Below are 25,604 nucleotides of genomic sequence, written 5' to 3'. Positions count from 1 at the left end.
GAACCGTTTGACCGTTGGCAATGACACTTTGATACACATATGTGTCTCCTCATGCCGAACAACTTCCATATTCTGACTTCTGACCTCTGACCTTTAGATTACCCACCAATTTGAAATATATGAAAACCATTAAAAATCTATCTTCTCCCAGGATCTTTGATCAAAATGCACAAAAACGTCTACACTTAAACTTTGAACTTATACGAACAAAAAATCGTAACAGATTTCTTTTAAGTGAAAAAATGAAGTTTTTATGAGCCAATAAAAAAATTCTGTCTTGTGAAACCTCTCATACAACCAATATGTCTTCCAAATACGGTTGGCAGAGCTAATACCTATACTGCATGTTTCTGTATAGAATGAGTCAACTGACAGAGTCTGCTTAGCTCAGTCGGTAGAGCTCTCACCTTTGGACCACAGGGTCACTGGTTCAAATCCGGGTAGTGACAACTCAGCCTGTGATTCTTATTTGTGCATATTGTTCTCTCTCTCTCTCTCTCTCTCTCTCTCTCTCTGTCTCTATATATCTCTATCTCTCTCTCTCTAATAGAGATACTAGTAACTGTAATAGAGTAATAAGTCTAATAGTGTATTTAGTGTAATAGTGTAATAAGTGTAATAGTAGTGCAATAGTGTAATAGTGAAATTGTGTATTAAGTCTAAATTTGTAATAGTGTAATAAGTGTATTTAGTGTAATAGTGAAATAGTGAAATTAGTGTAATAGTGTAATAAGTGTAATAGTGTAATAAGTGCAATAGTGTAATAAGTGTAATAGTGTAATAGTAGTGTAATAGTGTAATAAGTGTAATAGTGTAATAAGTGCAATAGTGTAATAGTGGTGTAATAGTGTAATAAGTGTAATAGTGTAATAAGTGTAATAGTGTAATAAGTGTAATAGTGTAATAAGTGTAATAGTGTAATAAGTGTAATAAGTGTAATAGTAGTGTAATAGTGTAATAAGTGTAATAGTAGTGTAATAGTGTAATAGTGTAATAGTAGTGTAATAGTAGTGTAATAGTGTAATAGTAGTGTAATAGTGTAATATAAGTGTAATAGTGTAATAGTAGTGTAATAGTGTAATAGTAGTGTAATAGTGTAATAGTGTAATAGTAGTGTAATAGTAGTGTAATAGTGTAATAGTAGTGTAATAGTGTAATATAAGTGTAATAGTGTAATAGTGTAATAGTAGTGTAATAGTGTAATAAGTGTAATAGTGTAATAGTGTAATAAGTGTAATAGTGTAATAGTAGTGTAATAGTGTAATAAGTGTAATAGTGTAATAGTAGTGTAATAAGTGTAATAGTAGTGTAATAGTGTAATAGTAGTGTAATAGTGTAATAAGTGTAATAGTGTAATAGTGTAATAGTAGTGTAATAGTGTAATAGTAGTGTAATAGTGTAATAAGTGTAATAGTGTAATAGTGTAATAGTAGTGTAATAAGTGTAATAGTAGTGTAATAGTGTAATAGTAGTGTAATAGTGTAATAGTGTAATAGTGTAATAAGTGTAATAGTGTAATAGTAGTGTAATAGTGTAATAAGTGTAATAGTGTAATAGTAATGTAATAGTGTAATAGTGTAATAAGTGTAACAGTGCAATAGTGTAATAGTGGTGTAATAGTGTAATAAGTGTATTCTGTCTTCTCTCTCTCTCTCTCCACCCCGCCCTCTCTCTGTCTCTCTCTCCACCCCATCTCTCTTCTCTCTCTCTCTCTCTCGCTCTCTCTCTCTCTCCACCCCCCCTCTCTCTTCTCTCTCTGTCTCTCTCTCCACCCCCCCCCCCTCTCTCGCTCTCTCTGTCTCTCTCTTTCCACACTCTCTGTCCTCTCTCTGTCTCCACACTCTCTGTCCTCTCTCTGTCTCCACACTCTCTGTCCTATCTCTGTCTCCACACTCTCTGTCCTCTCTCTGTCTCCACACTCTCTGTCCTCTCTCTGTCTCCACACTCTCTGTCCTCTCTCTGTCCTCTCTCTGTCTCCACACTCTCTGTCCTCTCTCTGTCTCCACACTCTCTGTCCTCTCTCTGTCTCCACACTTTCTGTCCTCTCTCTGTCCTCTCTCTGTCTCCACACTCTCTGTCCTCTCTCTGTCTCCACACTCTCTGTCCTCTCTCTGTCTCCACACTCTCTGTCCTCTCTCTGTCCTCTCACTGTCTCCACACTCTCTGTCCTCTCTCTGTCTCCACACTCTGTCCTCTCTCTGTCTCCACACTCTCTGTCCCTGTGTCTCTCGGTCCCTGTCTCCACACTCTGTCCTCTCTGTCTCTCTCGCTCTCTCTCCACTCTCTCTCTGTCTCCACCCTCTCTCTTTGTCTCCACCCTCTCTCTCTCTCTCTCTCCACACTCTCTGTCCTCTCTCTCTCTCTCTCTCTCCCCACACTCTGTCCTGTCTCTCTCTCCTCACTCTCTGTCCTCTCTCTCTCTCTCTCTCTCCACACTCTCTGTCCTCTCTCTGTCCTCTCTCTGCCTCCACACTCTCTGTCCTCTCTCTGTCTCCACACTCTCTGTCCTCTCTCTGTCTCCACACTCTCTGTCCTCTCTCTGTCCCCACACTCTCTGTCCTCTCTCTGTCCTCTCACTGTCTCCACACTCTGTCCTCTCTCTGTCTCCACACTCTCTGTCCTCTCTCTGTCTCCACACTCTCTGTCCTCTCTCTGTCTCAACAATCTCTGTCCTCTCTGTCTCCACACTCTCTGTCCTCTCTGTCTCCACACTCTCTGTCCTCTCTCTGTCCTCTTTGTCTCCACACTCTCTGTCCTCTCTCTGTCTCCACACTCTCCTCTCACTGTCTCCACACTCTCTGTCCTCTCTCTGTCTCCACACTCTCTGTCCCTGTCTCCACACTCTGTCCTCTCTGTCTCTCTCGCTCTCTCTCCACTCTCTCTCTGTCTCCACCCTCTCTCTTTGTCTCCACCCTCTCTCTCTCCACACTCTCTGTCCTCTCTCTCTCTTTCTCTCTCTTTCTATCTCCTTGGTCCCGCCTTATCGCTGCTTGCAGCTATATTCTGTAGTTGGATTTGTCTTTATACTTCTACCTTTCTCACTATATTGGTCTTCATTGAAATCTCCTATTATCATAATTGCAGAAGTCGGAGATGATAGATACTTTACCATGTTTTCGAGAAATGTGTTTAATTTCTAAAGGTTTTAGGTGATCTGTACATAAGAATGATATATAGATCTTTATCTTTTACATGTATGCATACGTGTTCTACTCTTTCTAATATCCTGATTTCATTTTGAATTATTTTAATGGAAATATCTTCTTTTATAACAAAAAAACGTCCGAGCCAACCCGCCACTTTTGATGCGTATAAATAAAACAGCAAATTGTGCCTGATTTGCTGGGACCAGATTACATACATGTATACACAAGAGCATTACCTTTCATCCTCCCAACACTAAAACATATCGTCATTACGTCACCATCGAAAACCAATTACACTCTGGCATTGGGTCCTTTAATCCACATATTTCTTACGTCATCATTGAGAGCTAGTTATACATATACTATGTAATTTGTAAATTGATTAGCGGTATACTGTGGTTACTTTGCGCCAAAAACCGTCCCAGCCAACCCGCCACTTTTGATGCGTATGCACCGTCCCAGCAAATTGTGCCTGATACGGTATAGTGGTGCCAGATTACATACGTGTATACACAGGAGCATTACCTTTAATCCTCTGAACACTAAAACATATCGTCATTACGTCACCATCGAAAACCAATTACACTCTGGCATTGGGTCCTTTAATCCACATATTTCTTATGTCATCATTGAGAGCTAGTTATACATATACTATATATATATATATATATATATATATATATATATATATGTGTGTAGTTTGTAAGTTAATTAGCGGTATACTGTGGTTACTTTGCGCCAAAAACTGTCCCAGCCAACCCGCCACTTTTGATGCGTATATGCAAATAAAACAGCAAATTGTGCCTGATCTGCTGGGACCAGATTACATACATGTATACACAGGAGCATTACCTTTAAACCTCCAACACTAAAACATGTCGTCATTACGTCACAATCGCAGACCAATTACACTCTGACATTGAGTCCTTTAATCCACATATTTCTTACGTCATCATTGAGAGCTAGTTATACATATACACACCATTACTTGCGCGCTCTGCTTGCGCAAGTAACTAGACTAAAATGTTAGGAAGGGACTAGTGGACAGGAGATCTACTATAATAATAATAATAATAATAATAATAATGTTAGAGTAGAGTGTCGAGTGGATACTTGCTTGTTGCACACTAGTAGGCCATAAATGGCCAACTAGTGCGCAAGCAGAGCGCGCAAGTCCTTTCGACCGCTGTAAACTGTCAAATCTCAGTATCTCTGTGAAGGAACGTTTGAAATGTATAATTTTTAGATGTAACTATTTGCTACCTACCTACTTTATGCATATAAACACCTAGTATTATTAAGTATGATTCAAGTTTCTATCTATATAAGTTTGGGTGAAGAGCTAGTCATACATATACACACCACGTACTCTGGTCCCAGCAGATCAGGCACAACTTGCTATTTTATTTTTACTGATTATGTATATAGTATACGTATGACTAGCTCTAAATGATGACGTAAGAGATATGGTCATTTGTGGTCGTTTGGTCCCAGCAAAGCAGGCATATAGTATATAGGCATATATATAGTATATATATAGTATATAGGCATATACTATATACGTATACATACAGTATATACTATATAGAGTGTGTAGTTGTAAGTTGATTAGCGGTATACTGTGGTTACTTTGCGCCAAAAACCGTGACAGCTGTCCCGCCATTTGATGTTTATGCAAGAAAACAGCAAATCTGTGCCGCGCCTGGTTTGCTGGGACCAAACGACCACAAATGACCATATTTTTTACGTCATCATTAAGAGCTAGTCATACAAATACACACCACGTAGCTCTTAATGATGCCGTAAGAAATATGGTCATTTGTGGTCGTTTGGTCCCAGCAAACCAGGCACAGATTTGCTGTTTTCTTGCATAAACATCAAATGGCGGGACAGCTGTCACAGTTTTTGGTGCAAAGTAACCACAGTATATATAGTATATATTGTGGAGTCTCGCTACAATACCACCAGAATAATGGGCGCGTTACTATGACAACCAGACAAACGCCGACGCGCTCCGCCCACGGACGCGTCATAGACGGCATCTACTATCCCAGTGCGATCCTACATCAGCTGCGGCTGATGCGGCCGCCGCCCGATTGGCAATCAGCGACAGCCGCAACCTGTCAGCCGCGCCCTTTATAAACGCCAGTGGAACTTAGCCCTGACACTGGCTGGTTCACCCAAGAACGCTCGGACAGTGTATGTCGGCAGCTTGGCGCTGGATGGTAAGTGCACACTCCTCTCGGTACCGGATCCCTCGACGATATCTAAATGCTCTGTTTGATTGTTTGTTCCGCAACTCAACGCTGTTTGTCTCCACTTCATCAGGCTTGTAGGAGTGGGGCTGAAAGCACACACGGGAGTGTGTGCCCCCCATAACCAAGTGTCGCTTGGAAAGCGGTGCATACCGGGAGACCCTCCTGACTCGGATCGGGGACGAGTAGCAGAAGACGGGACCCTAGTATCGACCGGCAGACCACCGCACGTTAAGGTCACAGTAAGACAAACGTTCTTTCACTATCACACGTTGACTAAGAAGAGGCACTTACCGACGCTTGAGAAGCTAAGGATAAGAAGAACTGTGAATGAAGAGCACCTCGTTGATGTTAACTGAAGAGCACCCTGTTGATGTTAACTGAAGAAAAGACGTATAGTTACCTGTGTCACACTAGCGCTGAAGAATGTGAACGAAGAGGATCTTGTTGATGGTTATCCAAGGCTGTACATTCTAGTTAAAGTGTCGCCCTAGCCCTGTGAACGAAGACAGGCCGTTTCTGTTCAGTTAAACCTGTAAAAGACTTTAAGTTGGCGAGAGCCGCCCTTACCCTGGTGAAAGAAGACCAAGGCTGTGATTAGAAATAAAAGTCACTGTTTCTGTTAACACATTGACTGAGTTACCTACCGTGATACCTACCTCCGGGGGAGCCTCCTGGTCCCTCCGGAACCTGGAAAGGAAGAAGAAAGGAAGTTACCGAAAAGACTAGTTGGTAGAATTGCCCAGACCGGAGTCTCAGGCCCCAACAAGACACTTACCTTGTACTCTGACTGCATGCTAACCACCCCTCTCATCCTCTGCAGTGCTACTTCCCGCCTCGGACCCGGGACTTCTTGGAAAAGTATATTGTCTGTATGAAAACTCTGATGTGAAACTGACTTTGTTTGACCTGAACTGAAATAAACCCAGGGGCGCCACCGTGCGTCTAACCCCTGATACTGCACTCTGAGTCCTGTTTCCCACCCGACCTCCCACAATGTTTATGCAAGAAAACAGCAAATCTGTGCCTGGTTTGCTGGGACCAAATGGCCACAAATGACCATATTTCTTACGTCATCATTAAGAGCTAGTCATACATATACACACCACGTACTCTGGTCCCAGCAGATCAGGCACAATTTGCTATTTTATTTTTACTGATTATGTATATAGTATACGTATGACTAGCTCTAAATTATGACGTAAGAAATATATATAGTATAGTATATAGGCATATACTATATACGTATACATATATACTCTATACTCTATACTGTATAAAGTGTGTAGTTGTAAGTTGATTAGCGGTATACTGTGGTTACTTTGCACCAAAAACCGTGACAGCTGTCCCGCCATTTGATGTTTATGCAAGAAAACAGCAAATCTGTGCCTGGTTTGCTGGGACCAAATGACCACAAATGACCATATTTCTTACGTCATCATTAAGAGCTAGTCATACATATACACACCACGTACTCTGGTCCCAGCAGATCAGGCACAATTTGCTATTTAATTTTTACTGATTATGTATATAGTATACGTATGACTAGCCCTAAATGATGACGTAAGAAATATGGTCATTTGTGGTCATTTGGTCCCAGCAAAACAGGCACAGATTTGATGTTTTTCTGCATAAACATCGAATGGCGGGACAGCTGTCACGGCGGAAGAGACCGGGCGAAAACATTACTCGCGCGCTCTGCTTGCGCAAGTAATGAATGAAATAAAATGAAAATCGTTCAAATGAGCAAAAATTTAAAGAAAAAAGAAAATAATAAAATCAAAGTTCAAATTGATTTGAAGATCTTGAATAGCTCTGCAGTTTGAAGGGAAAAGTGCACAGTGCAGTTAAAGGATGAGCCACTGCATGGCAGAAGGGGACTTTACAAACCCAAGCTTCGATTTCCATACAAACATACACCAGGATTACCTCCCCAAATCATAAGATTTATTTTTCCTACAGTAGTCATTTAAAGGGCCACTTCACCCCTTTTGCATGAACCAGATCTTACTGTGATGATGTTTTAGGACACAATAAACACTTTCCTGGGATTTTTATGTGTGTACTGTAATGTGTTTTTTGATATTTTAGTCATGATGCCATGTTCATGACCACAATTTGTCATGAAAATGTGGTCACACTTCCTTCCTGGACTACAAGTCACACCTCCATAAGGAGGGGTAGTGCGCCGGTCGAGATATTATCTTGACCGGGCGAGATAAATATTGTTTCTCACCATTGCCACTCAAGGGCTCCGTATGTTTCTGACTGAGGGCAACACAATGTACTGTTAAAGTACCACTTCACCACTTAACCTATCTTCATATAATAGGTCCTCACTAATAATCAAAAGCAAAAAAAATCTACTCGGTCTGTGTCTCATAGGAGGGCTGTAGGCAGTTCAGAAACCGTCTTCCAGTGACATCATCGATGGGGAATACGAGCTAATAAAAACTGCAGGCTTTCTAGTCCTGAAAGTTGCAATGCGAAAATGGAAGCCATCGTTCTCACGATAATGAAAATCTAAATATTTTTGTAAGAAAACCTGTTTAATAAATCTGCCTAATGATGATGTCACTGGAAGACGGTTTCTAAACTACCCACAGCCACAGAGTAGAAAAAAATCGTGCCGTTTTTTTCATGATTATTAGTGAGGACCTATTATATGAAGATAGGTTGAAAAGTGGTGAAGTGGTCCTTTAATATTCCACCGCTGGTGCTAAGGCCAGAGCAGGTTTTCTTTTTCTTGTTTCTTTCTGGCATGTATACTCGGCTCACTTTCAAAGGTGTCTCATCTGTTTGTACCTTACACAGAGGACTGCAGAGTGAACACAACACTGTTCCCATTTTCACACGAGGGCCGGCCAAGTGTCTTATTGTGAAGACAACGTAAGTGGCGCGTCACTCTCTGCTATACTGCTGTTGCTGCCGCAGCGTTATTTCTGCAGACTTTAATTATGTATAGCCACACTTCTTGGACCTCAAAGGACCTGCCTGGGCGTCTCCAAGCTGAAGCTGTAACTGGCATCGTTATTATTAATGCAGCACCTGAAAGAAATACTGGCTACTGTATATAACATTCACAAAGCGTGCCTCAAAGCGGAGAGAAGGGAGTCAAGTCAATTAGCTGTGGTGAACTCAACCCCGAGTACTTATAAGGTATATATACTGTACATACCCCTTGCCAAATATTACTCAAACATGTGAAAGTTGATCCGTTGTTAGGCCTACTGTCCACCACTGTGGGGGGGGGGGGGGGGGGGGGCTCAGTTTGTGGGAAATTTACAATTTACAATAGGCATTTAATCGGCAGATGCTCTTAATCCAGAGCGATTTAAGCAAGAACAAAACATGGTAATGCATAAAATACATAAAAAATAGTCATAATGAATCATACGTAAGCTAAGAACAGTGGAATCTATATAATGAAGCTATGCGTATACACTATAGAGTGCTACAGTATGTCTATATACAAGTAAGACACGCAAACGCGGGAAGCGAACGCAGCTCGTGTGTGTGTGGTTGTGTGTGTGTGTGTGTGTGTGTGTGTGTGCTACAGCTGCGCCCTGTGTGTGTGTGTGTGTGTGTGCTACAGCTGCGCCCTGTGTGTGTGTGTGTGTGTGCTACAGCTGCGCCCTCTGGTGGCGGGCGGGTGGTGTAACAGCGGGACAGACACACAGACACACACACACACAGACATTCAGCCCTTGCTGTCATAGTAAGTGGCTCACTGCGTTCGCAAAAATGCTATCTAAGTTACTTAAGTTTAGCCTTATTAGCATACGCCTGTAAGGACGCTGAGGCTAGGGCAAGGAAAAGAGCTTTAAAGTTGAACCTATGGCTTCAGTACCTATAGGCATGACATACTGTAAGTCAAAATGCTGTCTATCAACTTTTTTCTTCCGTGGTCAGTGGTCAGTGTTCGAGGAACTGGAAGTAGTAAATAATTATATAGTTTTTGTTGGGCAGAAAGCTCTTATCTCCATATTTTAATTAATTTATTGTGTGTTTTGTCCTGTAAATTAACACTACTACTTGATTAGACTATACAGCGTCACACAAAAGCATCAAAAGTAGCAGATATGAAAAAAAGAAAAAATAATCCTGAAACGTTAAAGTGCATCATTTTATGTGCTAAAAGTGCATTTTTGAAGACTTGAAAGGAATCTATATTTATTTTATGGCCATGGTAAGAGGAATACATTTTCTTTTTCTTACCATGGCCACTCAGGGGCTCCGTATGTACGGGATAACAATGATCAACAATATTTGGACTTTTTCAAAGTGCAATGTGCCTTCTATAAAGAATACTGGATGAGAGAGAAAGATCTCTGAGGTGATTTCTTCCCCCCCCCCCCCCTCCCCCCTGCTATTGACCAAGCAGTGTTCTGCTCAGGTTGGCACACGGAGAAGCACGGTTTGGCTTAAGTGTCGTGTTCGAGGACATGAAGCCTGGAGGAGCCGAGCGGATCAACCTAGGACCTTGTGAGTCCCCGATGGCCTCGCTATACCTACACTGAGCCACTGCTGCCCCGAGCCAGGTTGCCAACCGTATAGCTCTGTATATAGTCTCAAGATTGACAGGCTGTGTGGAGCAAATCAATCATCGAGTCGTAGCGATGCCTGGTGTCTCTCAGACATGTGATGTTCAGAGTCAGACCATATGCTCCGGGTGAAAGCGGGGACCTATAAGGTTCAAAACCAACCCCCATCTGTTCTCACAATTTCTCCTCTCTCACTTTGCCCTTAGTTTCTTGTCTTTGTACACTGACCTAAAATGAAATAAAGCAGTGGTTCCCAAACCTTTTAGCTCGAGAGCCAAAAGGAACATTTTTACTTGGGACACTATTATTGGTCCGATCATTAGACCGTCAACCTACCTCTTCTCAAACCCTAACCTAACCATAACCGCAAGCACGGAAGCAGCGCATGTTTGAGCGTTAGTCGGACTGTTGTTCCCACATGTCGGACTAATACTCTGTCGGAATTACCATCGGATCCCATTAGACTCATGCCCAGGACCCAAACTAGTGGTAATAGCAGAAGGGCTGTATTTTGCGTGTCTTAAGTACCAAGTCTTATTACTTAACTTTGCTCTTTGGCCACTCAGAATAGCCAAATGGCATTGATCACGCCTCCAGGTCTTAAGTTAAGTAATAAGACCTGGTACTTAAGTCACGCAAAATACAGCCCATAAGCTTGTGTTCAGACCAGATTGAAAGTTCCTCAAAGTTCCAACTCAGTCCTGTTCAGTTTCTTAAACACGACCCATTCTTAAGACGGAGGTGATTTGGGGTGCATGTGTTTGTTCCGACGTACTAACAGTCTGACAGACATTAGTTCGACACCCTGGCCTACCCCAAATCCTAACTTAACCTCACAGGGAAGCCACAGGTTAGTTTTAACCTTCGACTGGTTCGTTTTGACCTGGAATGCATGCTGGGAGCCAAGGGTGAGTTTTAACCGGCCACAGGTTATAAGTTGTAACCAATGCCGCATGTCGGGAGCATAGCGGTGTTGTTGGACAAATGCTTGTTGTCGGACTGTAATATGTCTATCAAACGTATGCACCCCATTTCAAACTGCAGAGGGTTCCTCAGCTACGTGGGTTAGTATATTGTGTGACTGGGAGCCTGGCCATGAATGGAGTGGTAAAGTCAGTACAGAGAGACAGCAGAGAGGAACATGGTGACTGGGACAGTCACAGTACAGAGGGACAGTTACGGCACAGAGGGACATGGTGACTGGGACAGTCACAGCACAGAGGGACAGTTACGGCACAGAGGGACATGGTGACTGGGACGTCAGTCACAGCACAGAGGGACAGTCACAACAGAGCGTTTTGGCTCGGCTCCATCGCTGTGGGAAAGATGACACTAGAGGAAGGAATGGTGCTGTGATAGGCTGGGCGAGAGGCATGCTGGGATGTGGATGCGGTAGAGAGTGATGAAGTACATGAGTACAATTTTGAGGACATTTTACACGTGTTGTACACTAGCGACTGAAGCTAAAAAGAAATCCAACGGACGGTAAATAAAATACTATTAATAATTCTGGATTAAGAGACATTAAAGAAAGCTGAGATTTCCCGGGTTGGCAAAATAGTGTTTACTTAATAAACCCAGGATTTCGGGTGGGACCTACATTGTGTTAAGTGAAACAATCAGAGTATTTTCGGTGGATGATGAGAGGTACTGTATGACCTGGGAGGAGGTGGTGGGTGTGAGGTAACCTGGGAGGAGGTGGTGGGTGTGAGGTAACCTCAGAGGAGGTGGTGGGTGTGAGGTAACCTGGGATGGGGCGGGTGGGTTGCATGCTGTAACGTACTGACAGGTATCCTGTGACAAATGGGGACAGACGGGATTCAGGGGGCCGAGGGCAGCAGCAGCAATGTGCTTCAAAGTCTCAAATCGCTGCTGTGGGGCAGAAACCTCTTATCTCCATGTTCTAAATTGTTTTTGCAAATTAACGCCCTATATTTGATCATACTACAACGTCACACAAACGCATACAAAATAGCGGTTTCCACCCGACAGAGATGGCATAGCGCCAAGTCATAAAGTCCTAAAGAGACAAGGTGACCCTTAGCATGACTTTGCTCTTGATTGTTATGTTTTGAACGAGTGGGCTAGTACTGTTGTGTTACGCTGTTGTTATTTTGAGCAAGGATTATGAGAGAGGCACAGCGGCGCAGACTTGAAATGGAAAGAGCAGAAGTGAAAGTAAACCACCAAAATCCTTTCGTTATCTTTCACATTTTGCAACAGTATAATTTGACAGTTCCATATAGGGAAAAGACATGAATGAATGAATGAATGAATGAATGAATGAATGAATGAATGAATGAATGAATGAACATCAAACACAGCATAATTGTGTGCATGCATACACAAGTGTTTGTGTAAGCGTGTGTATTTCCGTGCGTGTCTGCGTATACATACATACAGTATGGGCATATACCTCCACCTGTACCTGTTACACGCCTCAGTAAGTCTCCTGTGGCATTCAGACACTGCTGGTTTTGAGTGATTTCCATTAATTCCTTCTGTCAGCCTGGATGATCCGCTCCCACCTCCGGATGCACACTATGGCGACATGCATTGTCTCGTCACCCGGCCCTCCACTCACCATGGCTCAGCCGCCTGTTCGTCACACTAGATTGCCCATGGCTGCCTCAATCGGGCCTCTCTGATGGTGTGTGTGTGTGTGTGTGTGTGTGTGTGTGTGTGTGTGTGTGTGTGTGTGTGTGTGTGTGTGTGTGTGTGTGTGTGCGTGTGTGCATGCGTGCGCACATATATTGACAAATGAAAATACTCAAGTAAAGTAAAGAAAATAAATCTCAATTGTGATACAGTACTTAGTTACTTCACTAAACTGGCAAAACAGCACAGCGGGAATTGCAGCTCTCAGCACTGTGAGATAGAGACCCGATTATAAAGTTGTGTTGAAGCACAAAGCATTTAAAGAGTTTTAAGAAATGTGTCGGGTCAGCCAAAGCTGACCCGAGAAGCGATCCGTCGGCGAGCCGTCGCTGCCAAGGAAGACTTATGGGCTACAGACGTCTGAAGCGGAGAAAATGGCATCTTTAACAAAGTGGCTTGGCAGAGTGATGGAGACTCTTGTTCATTCTCACAAAAGCCAACAGCTGTTTGCTAAATCATCTGTTAACGAAACTATAGTGCTTAAACCCATAGTTTAAATACTCGGTTACACCTTAATGCCGCTTCATATTTTAATCACCTCCTGGAAACAGATGCTGGCTTCTTTTGATTAAGCAAGTTTTTAGCCCCTATCCACTGAGAGCAAATGCAATCTGGCTTCCAGAAACCTGCGACTGGAAAAGGTGAACGTTCCATTTTCCACATTGCTGAGCTGGTGCTAATGGCTGGTTGATAATTACCTATTACCATTGGAGTAAGTCTGCGTAGCGAGGTTAGCCCATTGGATTCAACAGGTTTCACGCCCGACTGTACTTCATTGTTTGTCTTGAGACCCCATAATGATAATGATCAATTGTGCCATCAAAAAACTATATAATCATCAAACTGTGGGTATGGGCAGTGGTGGAAGAAGCTCTCAGATTATGGACCTAAGTAAAGGTAGCAATACTACAATGAAGAATATCTTACTTCAGTCAAAGTACAAAGGTATTAGTATCAAAATATGCTGAAGTAGCTAAAGTAAAGAATTAATAAATAAAATAATTATGCAGAATTAATAATAATTTCAGAATCATTATACCAGTAAGACGCCCTGAGGGCGAGAAGCGAGGGCATTCGCCTGGGTGACGGCAGACAGCTGGGCGAGCGCTGGCGCTTTGGCATGGGGGGGTCAGGTCAACATATACAATGAATGATGTACTGGCCATAATATGGAGTGTTTCTTGAGTGTACAGGGTTTGATGAGGACAGATCAACATAGTGGAATGTCAGAACAGGTCAGCTCCTGGCACGGTGTCACAGTCGGTATAGTGCTGTCGCCTCACAGCTGGAAGGTCCTGGGTCCGATCCCCGCTGCGGACGCTGCGGGCGCTGGAGGCGTGTTGTCTCCTCCGCGTCATCAGTGCCCATACCCGAGGTTGGGTTGGCGAAAGGGCCTTTCTGTGTGGAGTCTCGAGTCTGTATGTTCTCCCCGTGTCCAGGCTTAACAGATGAGATTAAGCTTGGTTGCTAAAAGTTGCACGTTGAGAAATTTGAGTTATTAGCATATGTGACCATCCTATATAAGGCAAAAAATTCCAAATTCCATCATTCTTTAAGTTGCATGATGTGACATATGAAACTAGGGGGTTTTCATGATTCTGAATCCATTCCAAGCATTAGTTTTGTAAAAAAAAAAACACTCCATGGGAGGAAGGGCCATAGCCGTTATCACAAATAATGTGATGAGGTCACACGAAGTATGGCAGTTGAGGCAAGCTGGAACCATGGCAGCCATGTCAGCAATGGAGTCCTGTGGAGAAACAGTGGTAAGCAGAGCACAAGTACCAGGCTAAGCGCAAGTCACAGCCATAGGCTAGCATAATTATAATAATAATAATAATAATAATACAACTTTATTTGTATAGCACCTTTCATGACATGAAATGGAGCTCAAAGTGAGAGAGCAATGGATGAAAAAAAAGAAAAGAAAAGCAAGGCATAAAACATTAAAATAATAGCAGTAATGTAATACAGTGAGGACATGAATAACAAGGTCAAGATAAATTAAAAGCGTAGAAGTAGGTCTTGAGCTGTGCTTTAAAGCATTATAGCTCCTGACAACCATACGTTCATAAGTAACAGCCAACCGTGGAGTGAGAGCAACACTTCTTTGATGTCTGGCTACCCGTAGACGTTCTGAGGATTTGAATTGACATTTCTTCGAGGTCCATTTCTCACTTGATGAATGGGAGGGGTCACCAGAATGCCATTGCTCCGGAGAAGCACAACATCTGGATCTGTGGCTAGAGAGAGTCTCACCAGAGCACCATGGGCTAAAGAGGGTTCCAGTTATTTTGAACTAAAACATCTGGATCTGTGGCTTGAGTCTCCACCAGAGAGCTCCAGGGCTTTAGTGAGACTTCCAGTTCTTTGGAACCATGCACATCTGAACTTTGAAGAAGAGATAGTGCATGCACATCCAATCCCATATTATCCCAGTTGCCGGACAAATGAGGTGCATGTGGACCCCTTTGAGTACTAAACGTTTCCTGTAATGTTGGCCACTAACTTGTATATTATTTAGGAGTAGGCTTAGCACTAATGACATGCTTTGCCTTAACACAATGTCTGACCCTCAGATATAGACACTTTATTTATCAGATTGTCTTGTCTTGTATGGAAGAAATAGTATGAAATTGGCAGCCTATGCAAATTAGAAGTTTCATAGCCTGGTTGTTAAATAGCCTGGTTCCCAACGTTTAGCCCAAATGCCTCTACCTTCTTATAGAAGGCATTTTTCAGAAGGGTCACAGATGGATACTTTACCCAGGACTTGCACATGAGATCATATACAGTACATGTGTATTTTAGATGTGCTAGGGATGCCAAAATATACAGATAAGTAGAAAAGAAAATAAGTGCATTTTAAATAGCGCCAAAGTTAACTTTACAACCCACTTACAACCTGTAGCCCTAACCACTTTGGTAATCATAGATTAGGTGAACATAGAACCCGGGAGACATGACGCCAAAGTGCATTGAAATTGTAGGCCTTCTTACTTTCCATCACAGCATGGGAATGGAACTGGAAACTGAAACAACTGAAAACTGAAGAGTTTGGTCTCCCATGCGTTTAGGCCACAAAAAAAATACAGAGTACTGTACCTCATTACATTGCTAATCAAAACTAATTATGATATGCTGAAGGATCATAACCCAGGGCTATATGTGTTCCTTTGTCTAGAAATACTTTCTTCGTTTATAGGCAACTGGAGGTAATGGCATTTCCCCTCACACTTGGAGCTCCAGCCAGGCAGCAGTGCTAGCCCCTGTGGTCCGTGACATTGTTTTCAAGGTTTAATTAAGTCACAGGCACTCTTGATGGAGTTAGTTAAAGTCATGAGCCCCTATTGACTTTGGAATGGCTGAGTGAAGCCCATTCGTGTTGTTGGTTTGATTGTTTTTAGTCATTAAAGGACTAGCACCTTGGGGAAGCTTGGGGAAGGCCGGGCCACTTTCGGGAAAACACTGTGTGAGAAAAGTCCTGTAGTTTATGTTCAAATCTTTCTCAGAATGAGAATACCTTTTACAGTATTGTCACATCGCATCACAAGGATTGAAGGAATAGGGTGAAATCTGTTTTTGCGCAAGCTCCATCATTCGTTTTCAGGGGGGAAATTTGGAGGCAGGGCAAGGAGAAAAACTTAAAAGAAACATCAAAGACAATAAAATCTAAAGATATACTACATACACATAAAAAAGCAGCAAGTATATGGGGTTAGACACAACATAAGGTGCAAAGCAAACATGTGGCAATTAATCGGTACAGGTCCACAAAGCAGAAAGTATGTGAGGTTAGACATAAGGTGTAAAAAAGTTAGCCTGGCTAATAAGCCAGACTCAAATCACAGCCAGGCTATAAAAAAGTGGCAACACATACAGGTCCACAAAGCAGCAGTTATGCACAAGGTTAGACATAAGGTGAAAAGTAGCGGCACATAGTTCCACATGAGACGGAATAGGTAAAAATGTCCATGGTAGAGCTAGTCCGCATTGATGATGATCAAGTGATGATGGTCAAATCCAAACAAATGGAGGTAATCAACATGAGGGAATGTGCAATTATCTGGAACAATATATTGTACTAAAAGTATTGTGGTCTCCAACAGACTTTCCAAATTAAATACATTTGTGAAACAGCCTTTTTTGTTTATTTGAATGCAATGCGGCCATGGAACTACTGATAGCCATAATTAGCCAGTGTTTGTTCCAGGTGCCTATATTTGAAACCCCTGGCTGTAGCAGGAATGGAGTTTCTATTAGGTCTTGGCTGGTAGATGATTACATAGCCCAGAGGTACTTTTCACTCATCTGTCATATTTACTGAATAATCCAAGGGCGAACCACAAATCAGTCGACACAAATGCCGCATTAATAACGCTGGAACCTGAAGAGCCGTGGTGCGGTGGATACGCTGACGCTGCCAGTGACACTTTAATGTCTGCACAATTATTATTATGTCTTAATTCAGCGTTTCTCAACCAGCTATGATTAAAACATGTGTGATGGATGAAGGTAGCCTATTTCAAAGGCCTCGTCGGTCAGAATTAAGGTGATATCAGACGAAGCGGTGCTAACTTGTCAGAATCAACCAGGCTATTAGAATATTAATAGCATAATTATGCTATTTTGGTAATTGTTTAAGTCGTTCTTAAGTGCGCTATTTTTGCGATAGGGAATGACGTCTTTTCAAACGTTAGGTATCATTGTTTCAGGTTTGCTTCATGAACATTCGACACAACCATAGACAAGTGTATAGACAAGCATTCAGTGGGACAAAATGTTTCTCCCGCACTTATATTATATTATATATACTCAGGGCAGTATGAAAATATACAGCACAGCTTAAGTTATGAAGGAGAACTGAGCAGATTGAATGTGCACATTGTGCAGACAACCCATCATAAGTAGCAGCAATGGGTAATAAGATCAACTTTTATTGATCCCAGTGGGGGAATTCAGATATCGTATAATAGCTGGAATAACGAAACACATAGGACAGGTATACAGGTAAGAGTAGAGAATATAAAATAGACTCGTAAAATAACCCGAGTTGTACTTATCGCACAACAGTGCGCCTATACAGTAAAATTGTTTATCTGCAGTACTATGGTAAACAGATGCGACGAGTTGTGAACTCACAATATAAGGCAGAGAGTGCATATATAGGCGGAAATGTCTGTCCGGAACATCTTTTAGATTTATTTCCCCCAGATACGATATTTGTCAACCAATCACAACATTTGTTTCATACACAGATAATGTAAACAGATTTGTAAAGCGTCAACGTCATTTCCTTGAGCGGTACTTGAGCGTGCATCTGCACTGCATCTGACTGTTAAGGTATATCATTTGGTCATATTACTTGTAGTATTATTTGAGCAGGCGTATGTAGACTTTGACTCAAGTACCGAAATAACAGGAAGGACACCCCCAACCCGCCTCACCGGAGCCGCTCACGGGTCTGAATCACAAGTCTATCATATCGTCTCTGTCGGGTGGAAACTAAACTGTTACTGTTGAGAAACTATGTTCAAAAGTAGCAAAATCTACTTTTGATGTTTTTTTGTGTGACGCTGTAGTATGATCAAGTTAGCCTGGAAACCAGCCATGCCAGGCTATGATCAAGTTGGGTGTAAATAAAAAAAATCACACCCGTGTGAAGTGAGGGGGCGCTCTTATCATCTTACAACATCAATTACAACATTTGTTTAAGTCCTAAAAAAAAACCCATTAGATTTCTCTTTATTGTCTATGGTGTTTTCTTAAACAAACATCGTAGAAAAACAAACATTAAATCCATACTGTATATAGGAGGGGCTGGCGCCCCTCAAAAATCACACCTGTGTGAAGTGAGGGGCGCTCTTATCATCGTACATCCTCAATACTGGCCAATCAGAAGGCCTGTTGCCACAAATGTAGGTCATATTTGGCGGACATCTGACCTAATTTCTCCTTTCATTGTCGATGGTTGTCAAATATGAGACTTGTGGGGACAAGATGACTTAACTTTTCCCTTCATTGTCAATGGCATTTAATGTTTGTGTTGTGGACATTTTGTGGGGACAAAAGCTGTATATAGGAAATCACACCCGTGTGAAGTGATGGGCACTCTTACATCATCGTGATGAAAATCTACACTAATATAGGAGGGGCTATAGGAAATAGGAGGTTTCCGCCCGACAGAGACAATACAGTATGTTGGCCAGCCGCCACCCATGTGTATGCCTGTGGTGAGGCAGCAATTCATCTTGAAAAATAACATGCAAGAGCCAGCAAACGAACCTTCACTGGGATAAATAAGGATTAAATATGGGCTAAATATGTCGCAGCATAATCTTCTGCAAGCGTAAAGTACACTTTTACATCCTCTCTGACCCCCATGTTAATTCACCAGGGGATGTTGTGACAGGAAGGACAGGGACGTGGCGCTGTCGTGTGGGGAGAATCTTTTTTTTATATATATATATATATATATATATATATATATATATATATATATATATATAGAGAGAGAGAGAGAGAGAGAGAGAGAGAGAGAGAGAGAGAGAGAGAGAGAGCTTAAAAGAAAAGAAAAAGCGCAGCTTTCTAAAATTACCTGATTTTTCTGGCATCCTGTGCCATGTATACTATTAAGGATCAGAGGCTTGTAGTGTCTCTTTCAGCATATTCGACTTATGCATCTAGTTAGCGCACTCCGCATGACCACTGCTCGACTGCTGCTCTGCATGGCCACCATTACATAATGCCACAAAACCACATTAGTCATTTCCGACTTCGAATGTGTCTCACTGCTGGGTACTTCGCTGCATACAGCTGCATACAGCTATAATATTAATATAATATAATTTCTAAAACGGTTAGCCCCAATATTTGATTCTGATTGGCTGGTTACCGTCACGTGACCGGTGTAAATTCCACCGATAACCCACACCTTCAATCATCATCCTGCAGCCTTGTAGACCAGGGCAGCACTTGCTTGCCTTAGAAGCACCGCCCGCACTCATCTGACTGTGAATGTGTGGCTCCAGGCAGCCCCGTAATATTTTACTGGGTATTTTACAATGGCTGGGGGGTAGAAGACCTGAGGCGCACCTACGCCCCCAGCCATTGTAAAATACCCGGTAACCTGAGACCTCTCGTGGCTTATTGCTTAATTTAACCATTCCAATTATTTCTCTGTAAAGTCATGACCAAAATAAGAATGCCAGGTTTACGTTCTTCTTCTTGTGCGTCCTTGCTAGTCTCTGTACAGTAGAAGCGTGTATAACTAATACAGATCTCGCCTCAGTCCTCTGCGCAATATTGTTTTGGAAATGCCGCAAATTGCATTGCAGTGAACGAGAGCAAATCTCAATTTACCCTGGGGGGTGGGCGGAGCCGCGGAGTCGCAGCTGACGCCCCTCCCTCCACTCTGATGACGCGTTTTCGTGTCAGTGTATACTTGTTGAACTGGTGGGTGTGGCCACAAAACAATCATAATTTTAACACTTTTTATACACTTTTTTGAAAAAAAGATCTTCGTCCTAGTATAATCGTAGTACCTGATGATCAAGATTTAGGGGGGAAAATCACGTCACTCAATCTTTCAGGATTCTAATTCAAAAGTATCAGATCTACACTCTTGTATTTCTGCTACTTGTGATGATTTTGTGTGGCACTACAGAGCGTCGCAGTCCCGCCCCCTTTCATGACGACGCCAGGCCCAGGAAATAAACCAAACAAATAATTACAAAGAAGAAAAACAACAAAAAAACTGTCGTTTTTTTCTTCTTTCTAATTCTTTGTTCGGCCCAAGAAATTGTGTTTGTTGTCGTGATTTGTCACAACTCGAGTTGGCTTTGTACGAGGCTTAAAAGGTCTTTAAATAAATACTTTTTGAAAAGTCTATGAGGAAAATGAACGGGGAATCTTTTCCTGGGCCCTGGTAGGGGGCAGGACTGCGACACTCTATAGTATGATCAATCAGGCTGGCGCAACGGGCGTTAAAACAAAAAGTTAAAATATGGAGATAAGAGGTTTCTGCTGGACAGCGACAAATTATGTGGGCACATTACATAATGTAATGTAATTTACATTACATTACATTTAGCATCTTGAGATGCCAGGTACATGCAGTGCATTTCCGTTATTTGCACCAAGCCAAGACAAAGAGATTCTATATAAAGAGACGATGCTCTCATTAAGTCCCATAGTAACAACAAGCTCCCAGTGCCTCGGCCATATTGGAGTGATGGCGCAACTTCTGGTTGCTTTAAAAATCATTCAAAAGGCATGCTGTACAACAAAAACGTGTTTTTTTATCTCAACTCTCATAATATTGATTTACTCATTACTTGTCAGGGTGCATGTGTGCGCATTCATGTATGCACGTGCGCACTTGACCGTGCATGTTTACGTGCGTGTTTGAGGTGTTACATAGACGTTGCCGCCATCTAGGAGTGATGGCGCAGGTAGCATGGTGATTCCAAATATTTATGGACTGTTGTCTCTTTATATAGAATCTCTTTGGCCAAGGTAGAGAGACATCCTGGGCTGTATTTTGTGTGTCTTAAGTACCAGGTCTTATTCCCTAACTTGAGTAAACTAAAGACCTGGAGGCGTGATCAATGCCATTTGGCTATTCTGAGTGGCCAAAGAGCATTGATCACGCCTCCAGGTCTTTAGTTTACTCAAGTTAGGGAATAAGACCTGGTACTTAAGACACGCAAAATACAGCCCCCTGTCTGCCAGCCTGAGGCAGATTGGAGGATTGGAGGCTTTCTCACCACAACCCTCTCTAGGCAATGGTTCTCCAAGTGGGGTCTGGAGACCCCCAGTGGTCCTTGAGGTGGTTCCAGGGGGTCCTCAGAATTATATATTTTTTTACTTTAAGCCTTTAATCTACAACCTCAGTTGTGAGCTTGCATAGCCTATACTGACAAAAACATCCAGATTGTCTTTATTAGGGCAACCATAGTAATTGTAACACTTTATTATTCCCAACACTGGAGTAACCCTACACTTTGCCGTGCTACTCCTCCCACCGTTTTGACGGTACGCACTTGAGCCATATTTAAAATCGACCGGCTTCATCGGGAATCGTGTGCTTGCTCATTGCTAAGAGAAATGAAACGATTGCAACAACCACACTTGTTTAATATTTTCTACAGCCAAATACTAGCTTGGGGGCCCCTGACGGCAAGAGTTTGCCGTCAAGGTTTCTTGGCACACGTTTGCTCACTGATGCCAAATGCATCAAAAGAGACTATGAAGGAAAAAAATCACTATTATGTGAAAACAGACACTGATTGAAACTTCTTGCAAAAGTGTTCTCAAAGCTTTAGAAAATCAGTGCTGACCTTGAGTGAGAGTGCTAAATTATTGGCAAATAACATGGTAACCCAGCCATTTTGTTGCAGAGAGCTGGATTCCTAGAGTTCCACAAATTGATTGAATCAAAGGGTTCGTTTGAGGCTCACAACACCTCCTCCACCAAATTAATCTCAATTAGAAAAGCTACACATGAATTGGGTGAATTAAGGTTAGTTTCTTTTTTGAGTATCTGGGCATTGCAAAGACCACTTGTTTTCAACGTGTGGTCCGTGGACCACCGCCGGTCCAAAATGAACCAATGATGAAGACTAGGGCTGTCACGATTACAACATTTAATTGATCAGTGATGATTCATTGTCATACAAATAATTGTGATTAACAAATATCTTTTTGGTATTGAACATTGTGGAACATATTATTGAAAATTACTCTACAAAAAATCCACAGGTCAGATAATATGACAAATAATGTAAATATATAAAGGACTGACAATACTTAATAATTGTACACTTTAAATATATTTTAAAAATAGTGGAAATAGGGAACGCCAAGACAACTGAAGTTATCGCCTATAACATCCCATCGGAGCATCGACTTCTGACATTGCTCTGAAGAAGACATTGCTCTGAAGGAGCAAGGACTCATGAGTCAACTCAACGGAGCAAGATAAAGGAGGAAGACACTTTCATGGAGGGCCCTGAACGGCATGGCCAGTGTCTGGAACTCCAACCTCCCCGTCAAATCAATACGGACCCTGGAGACAAGTAGACAACTCTACAAAAGTCTCTAGATGGGTGCTACACCAGAATGCTGCGTACATAGTACTTAAAGGTATATTCAGTGATTTCACTCAAAAAACCTTAGGTTTCGTTTTTGGCTGTGGGACCCAGCCTTTCGTCCAATCAGGATAGAGAGTCAAAAACGAAACCTAAGGTTTTTTGACCCCCAGGGGTTAACAGGGAGGAACTCCTTATATGGCCAGCACACTCTATAGTAGGGAGGATTATCACAACAAAACAAAAAAATAAGTGATATTTGAATTAAGTGAAATCACTGAATATACCTTTAAAAGCAGCAAGAGTACACATTTTATATACCAACACGAATCTATATGATGTAATGCCAATTGGGTGAGCCAGAAAATAGTAGCAAAGAGAATGAGACTAGCTCACTAGCAGCACACTGCCAAAGAGAATACTGGACTACTCGCCCCGGTGTTTGCCCGTTTTTCCTCCCAGAATTTTCCCCAGTGAGGGGGATAACTTTGTAATATGCTATTGGCAGTTTGTATTCTTTTTGGAAAAATATAAAAAGATACTCCTGTGGAAAGGCTATATTATTTGACTTATATTGAACCTATAAACAATTTAGTATTATTTAGTATATGTAAGGTTTTGCCCCCTCAAAAAACAGAAACGGGGCGAGTAGTCTTGTTACCGCCAAAGACACCAATACACCAGTGCTGTGGGAACCAACACACGGGCACCGGTCACGAGGACGTCCCATATTATCCATTCACCAACCAAGCCATAGTCTTTTCAAACCACTTCCACAACAATACAGGAGCATCGGAAGAAATATACACACTTGAACTGAACTGAAATGTGTACATTCATGACTCTTATTTATTATGCTCTTATAGTCACATTAATTGTATTATGCAGATTAGTCATACATTATGCACTCTATGCCTCTCTCTTTTTATATAAATATATTTTAACTCCAAAGATGAGCACAACTAAGAATTTCTGGATTGGAATTGCAAATAATAACATGTCTCTCTCTCTCTCTCTCTCTCTCTCTCTCTCTCTCTCTCTCTCTCCCTCTCCCTCTCCCTCTCCCTCTCCCTCTCTCTCTCCCTCAAGGCCATGCCACCGACACTATGCACCTAAAAGATGCAACTGAATAATCGTGAGGATGATTTGCACAGACTGCAATGAATGACCGCACATCAGCTAAACGCTATAAACCGCGTGTCATTCAAAGTGAGAACTGTACTCTCCTCATTGTGCTGCGTCATCCTAACGGAAGGCAAATAATAGCAGTTGGTATAGCTGCAAGGTTATCCATTATTAGCTTTTGCACCAAGCTGCGCAGCCATTATGTTGCTGTGCTGGGTGTATCGTATAGCCTGACTCCGCCAGATTGAAGAAGCTTGCTTCGCACTCGTTTCACAAACTACTTCCATCTGGGACCACTGTAGCCCAATCGATGATGAAGGCGGACCCTTTTTTTACGCTACTTGGCAGGTGATTGGCAGATCCCGCTCCTAGCTGCCGCTGATTGGTCCAAACCACGTCTGGTTCGGTTCCTTATTGCTACTGCTGTGTTGTGAACGTGTGAATCAATACCGCCCCCAACTGGCGGAGTCAGGTTAGGCGTATACAAGCAATGCTAAAAACTAGTTTCCTGCAGTCCTACCTAGAACATTGTTTTTCAACCATGGCTCCAAATGGACCCTTAATTGTGATTGATTGATTGATTGATTGATTGATTAACAGTTTTCAGATTGTGCAGAGGTACGGTTTACAGTGATTGTTAAAACACAAAACGCCCTTTAGGGGCTTGTGTCCATTGTCGTCATGTGCATTCAAATAGTTAGTAACATTTTTACAAAACAATATTATGTTAATGATGTTTAGAAGATTTAGAAGACTTTCCGGGTCTTTATGTGTGTAAAATATGTGGTTTTAGATATTTTAGATTTTGGCAGTGAGCCCAGTGTTTCTGACGTCAGCGGCACTGGGCTCACTTTCTTCCTGGACTACATGTTGGCTCAGTAAGCCTTCCCCCTATCCACAAGGAGGAGCAGTGCACCAAAGCATTATGGGAATTGTAGTCCAGGAAGGAAGTGACCCCAGTGTCGATGACATCAGAGACATGGCCTCACTGCTACAATCTAACATATCTAAAACCACATATTACACACATAAAGACACCCAGGAAAGTGTTCTAAATCTTCAAAAAAGGCCTTAACATATTTTATTTGCAAAAAGGGGGAAGTGTCCCTTCGTCCAGTTGCACTTCACAGTTAAATTGACGTGGAGGACTTTACAGTGGGGGTCCCACAGATAAAGAGTATCAAAGGGATTGGCCTAATGTTACAGACCCCATAAGGGTCCATTTGGACCACCTACTGGTCACCGGACCCACGTTGAGAAACAGTGCTCTAGATTAGAAAATGTCCACCCACCAGTAACAAGTGTTGCCCTGAAACATGACTGGATCGCCACATTTACAGAGCAAACGTGTACATAAACGTTCAGATTTCAAATATAAAGTATCCACCATGGGTGCCACGGGTGTTAGACATTTCCTGGTACAGCGACTAACACTGCTGCATTCCGCGCTGTTTAATAAAAGGCATTTTTATCCAAGCGCCCCGCTATTTTTCTCAAACGGGGTGCATTCGGAAAACCCACAGTTGCACACCCGGAGCGCACTCGCTTTTATATTAGTTTGTATTGGCAGTGTATCAGAGACCTATAGGGGCACGTAGTTGAAAGACTATGGTAAAAAAAACAGCTTGGATAAAAATGCTTTTTTATTAAACAACGCGGAATGCAGGTTATGCAGCAGTGTATCACTGTACTAGGAAATAAACACCCGTGTCACCCGTGGTGATCTGAACATTTATGTACACGTATGTAAAAATGTACATAAATGTACAGGCGGAAGTTATGCCA

The sequence above is a fragment of the Protomyctophum parallelum genome (assembly GCF_964188405.1).
Source record: "Protomyctophum parallelum genome assembly, chromosome: 2".
In the NCBI taxonomy this organism is placed as follows: Eukaryota; Metazoa; Chordata; class Actinopteri; order Myctophiformes; family Myctophidae; genus Protomyctophum; species Protomyctophum parallelum.
The sequence above is the reverse complement of the archived record's forward strand: the minus strand, read 5'-3'. Positions refer to the sequence as shown.